Genomic DNA, 5,381 nt, shown 5'->3' on the forward strand with positions numbered 1-5,381 from the left:
ATTAAAATAAAATTGAATAGAATTATAAGAAAAGATAAAGCCTAATTTCCCTTTCTTCTCTCCCGATACCTTTACCCTCTCTTCTTCTCCAGCAACGACAACCCAACCTTTTGTGCTTCTCGAAGAGCCACCAACACATAGGAGGAGATAGAGCTGGAGGAAGCTACACATTCTTATTCTTCATCATCATCATCATCTTCTTCTTCAGCTACCACAATTGCAGGTGGACGAGAACAATAGATTTAAGGTGACAGGGAGGATAGTAAATCTGGGGTAGGTCAACGAGGACATGGGACCTAAGGATTATAGACGTCGTCTCCGACTCTGCCCAAATCTGCCTCTACATCATTGCCCTTTTTCCCCAAACTCGACATCAGATTGGGCCTGCCTCCAGCGCCCTTCATCCTCATCCCCGAACAGATCTACATTCGCCTCAACGCCTTTGTCTCAAACTGAGACCCAAGATCTGGTGCAAGTGATCCTACGACATCTCAGCTAGCCTCATTTCTTGCTTTGGGTGGATCTGGGAATGGGCACAACTTTGAAGGTTTTTTTTTTTTTTTTTACTTTCCTATATAGTTCAATCTTGTTAATGACTTTTATTTTTCTTCAGAGTAAATATCTTAGTCACAAGGACGACGACATCTACGCAATAGAGTTAGGTGATAGATCCACTTGGTTTGGTTGGGGACAAATTTGGAGTCATATCTGATTTTTTTTATAAAAAAATTTGGACATTTTGGTAGCTATATAACTCTGTGTTGATTATTGAGTTATAGTGTAGATGAAAGGATTGATTGCTTGAGTGTGTTTGATGAACATATTGAGTTGAGTGTTGATATATGTATTTCATTATTGATTTGCATTTTTGTGATTTCTTAGTATAAATGTGGGTTGTTTCATTATGTTCATGAAGATATTGATGAACAAAAATATTCATCATTTGTCTTGATATAAACCTGTGTTTATTTTTGTTGTAAGTTTGATTGGTGGATGATAAAAATTTGGGTTTAATCTTATTTAGATTTTGCTTAAATTTGAATTAATTAAATTTTATTTTAGTTTGTTTAGTAAAATTATGTTATTTGTTTTTAATTAATTAATTTTTTAATTTTATATAATTTTTTTATTATTTTAATTTAATAATATTCTATTTCAAATTATTAAATCAACTAAATTATAACACCAGGGGTATTTTGGTCACATTGAAAAATTGTTTGACCAAAATCTGGCTCAGGGTACTATTTTGTTCTATTTTGCAAAACACGGGGTCTGAATGGTCATTTAACAAAACACATGGGCCGATTGAGTATTCGAGCAAAACACATGGGCCAAATTGGTATTTTCCCATTAAACTTTTAACCCCACAGATAATGTTGAACCAGATAATTATCCCAATCTCCCTATTAAAAGTAATCAAGGCGAAGCGCTCAATAATTAACTCTTTTAGCCAAGCAATAAATCTATGAAACATATAATCTATTTAACTTAGGTAAAGCATTAAATCCTATGGAGACAAGTTAATCTAGGCAAGAAATTAATGAAGCATATAATTCATTTATCCTAGGTTCTATTTTTCATCACAATCAACAATTCTTTTGACATTACCATCAATTGCAATTTATCACATACACTTAGAATCCTAAACTATTAGGTGAGTAATAGTTCTAAGATGACAATTGAACAATGTAAAACCTTAATTAGTTGGCCACCTAACAAGAAATCACAAAATTCATAACATTTAATTGGAAAAATAGAAGCAATATAGTATTGAGAGAAATTAAAGAATAATACTCATTATCAACAATCAAGAATTATTGTCTTAGGTTTTTGAATTAACCCTTAACCTGAAAAGAACCTACTCCATAATAGCAATCATAATCACAAACATAATTATAATTAAAATTAAAGAGATTAAGGGAAGAAAAGAAACTAGATTGATGAACAATAGTGTTGTAGTCTTCTCTCTAGCCCTTTCTAAGTATTTTTCTCTAAAAAAACGTAATAAAACTTAATCTCAAATTAACCATAACAATATTTTTTAGTCCACTTTAAATTACATTTAAAATCTAATTAAAAATATGAAAACAGCGTCGCAGGCTGCGGCTTGAATTTCTGCGTGCCACCACCTGAAAATTGAATATAGGCAATACTAGTCATGTAGGCCGTTAAAAAATCTGGGCAGCGGCCCAACTTCACTTTTCTACACAGCAGGTAGTGGCCTACTTTTTATGGGCAGCGACCCGACTGGAACATTCAATCTGCAACGTCAATTCCAATTAAAGTGTCGCAGCTTGCTTTTTCTGGGTCGGGGCCTATCTTCAATTTCTTGAATTCTCAAACTCTTAGAGAGCTTGTATGCTTCCTTCACTTCAATACTTTAATCCCGAAAGCCTGGAATGCTCATAAAACTTCATTTTAACCTCATCTCAGCGAGTTTTTTTCGACCTATGATTCATAAACTACAATTGCCATCAAAATGTCATATTTATCACCAGAAAATGCAATGTAGAAAATATGTTGTAGACTCACGAAACTAAGTTAAAACTACTAAAAAAATGTTATCATAACACCATCCAAGCATGGAAGAACTTATCAAATATTAATACAAAAATGACCTTATCACACGTGTTTCATCAAAAGGTTAAAAATAAAAATAGATAGATTATTTAGTATTATTAATATTATATATAGATATTTTTAATTGACATATATTATAATTATTATTAAAATAAAAAAGGGAAAATAGATAGTATTTTTTTGTTGATTAATTAATAGCTATAAATTAGAAAAATAGAACAAAATGAGGAAAAATGACGTTTATTATTATAATGTATATATGTTGTTAACATATATTGTTATAAAACTATTTATGTTTAAATAAAAAGCATAAATAGTATGAATAAACTATTTTTTTTATGATAGTGTTTTCTCCATCAATTTGGCCTTGATGGTTATGAATTGAAAAAGAAGAATTAAAATATGTGAAAAATTTAGAAAATAGAAAGAGTGCTTTACTATTTTTTTTTATGACAGTGTTTTCTCCATCAATTTGCCCATAGTGGTTATGAATTGAAAAAGAAGAATTAAAAAATGAGAAAAATTTAGAAAATAGAAAGAGTGTTTTAGAACAATTTTAGAGTGTCACATTATCTCCTTGATGCTCTCTTTTATATAACTATATAGATATAGGTCATTATTTTAGTCATTTATGTGTGAACGTTGTAACTCCATTTATTATTATTAGATTATTATTATTTAGATGGTAAAATTAATTTGATTTTTTAGTAATTTTTAGTGTTTAATTAAGTTAGAATTAGAATTAATTACTACTATTATTATCATTAAAAATGAATTAAAAAATTAGATTAAAGGAGAAAATAGATTGAGTGGTTTGAAGAGATTTTAGAGTGCCACATCATCTCCTTGTGACTCTCCTTTATATAAATAATAGAAAACATAACTGCGCTTCACACAGTCTTTTAAAATTATTAAAAATATATATTTTAAAATATTTTTTGGGAGATTATGTGGTAGAGATTCATTTTCATCATACTCGTACAACATCCTCTTTATATGGACACGTGAGGGCGTTTTGACTAAATTTCTTTTTTATGATGAGGTTCATTGTTTAGCGAATCTCGTGCAAGATTTCGAGAAATTCTAAATAGTTAAAGTGTCAAAAACAAAGTTTAAAAAACTTGTTGTACATGTGCTTTTATTTCATATTATTATTATTATTATTATTATTATTATTATTATTATTATTATTATTTTTATACGTTTTGCATGTTTTTCTGTTTACCGAGTTTTTCGGAAACGAATACGAACGGAATAATGAAAAGATAAGAACTGTAGAAGTGCAGGAATGTAAATAAACAAACAGTGTTTTTACGTGGTTCAGGCGTTAACGAGCCCTAGTCCACGAGTCGATGTTATTATACTTGCAGAGAATTACAGTTAAACAGCTGGTGTACAAGAAACTCACAAACTCACAGTGTTTCTCTCTGGTTCTCTTGAAGAAGATGAAGCTAGAGAGATTTTAGCAGAGTTCTTGCTATGTAATTTGTTGGCCGTCCCCTCTATCGTAAAATGAGGGGGTCTTTATAGCTAGGGTTTTTTGATTAGGGTTTTACTCTCTCCCATTAATCTTAATTACACCAGCCATAAATAGGGGATACAATTACTGTAGTAGCATGGCTACAAGACTCTACCCAGGTACAATTACATGAAAGTATGGGAAATAGAAAAAGGCAGCCGTCACTTCCAGGCAGTCAGCGGAACAGTAGGCGAAAAGGTACCCTTAGGCGTGCTAGGATGTGTGCGGCCTTGACCTGTCGAGCGTGTCAGGCGGGATCCTGTGTCAGGTGGATATCATTCCAAATATGCCTCCTCCATGACTCGACCGCTTGGTCTTGTTCCGTGCATGGCACGGAACTGTTTCCGCGAAGGCAACCTGAAGAGCTTCTCCTGGAAGGAGCTTCCCCGAAGGATATCCCTTCGGGAGTCCGGGAGAGTTGACGAGCTTTCGTGTCGCGTTTGCTTGAAAGAGTAAGCCGGACACTAAACGGGAGAGGCGAAGCCTTTCTGTCCATCCGCGAGCACTGGTCACTTTCCATGAAAGACTTTGATAATTCTGCTTCCCCGAGGATATCCATCTAAACGCTATCCGGAAATCTGGATAACATTTACCCCCCAAGGTCACGGAGCTTTGAGAGATCCGGGAGCTTGTACAGTCCTCCGGGTATTCTGGTTTCTAGATTAGGCGAGGGGTCACCACCTGTGTTCCTGGAAGGGTTCCTTTTTCCCGCCTGAGTGTTAGTATGAAAAAGAAAGGAAATTTCTTCTGTTTGAACTCAAGTACTCAAGTGTGGCAAGGGCCACGCGTCATGCCGGGAATGGCTCTGCGACCAAGACGTGTGCGTGAGGCGACTGGCTGAGTATGCGTGCGTCAGGCATCTGAGTAATGATTTGACGGTTTTTAATGGTACACCGGGCCCGAGATGGTATAATGATGGGAAATAAATACTTTATTCCCATCCGAGGAGTCATAAATAGGATCGGCGCTTCATCTCCAGCCGTCGGATCTGATGCATGCGGTATGGGAAGATCAGGACCGTCCATGTGTAGGATTCGAAAGGACTTCACTCCTGCTATAAAAACCAGGGAACGAGCCTTTCTTCCTCTTTACGCTCTCAAATTCTCTATCTTTCAGATTTTCAGATTCCCAAATCTTCGAACTCTCAGGTTTCCAAGCTTCCATTCCTTCGAACTTGCCACTTCTTTTGGTAAGGAATCTAGAAACTTTTCTTTTGATTTGGCAGTGGGTTTGTTCGCCGAAGTTCAGGGTTTGAATCGTCGTTTGTCTTTGCAGCTTTTAC

This window comes from Humulus lupulus, chromosome 7, assembly GCF_963169125.1.
Source record: "Humulus lupulus chromosome 7, drHumLupu1.1, whole genome shotgun sequence".
NCBI lineage: Eukaryota > Viridiplantae > Streptophyta > Magnoliopsida > Rosales > Cannabaceae > Humulus > Humulus lupulus.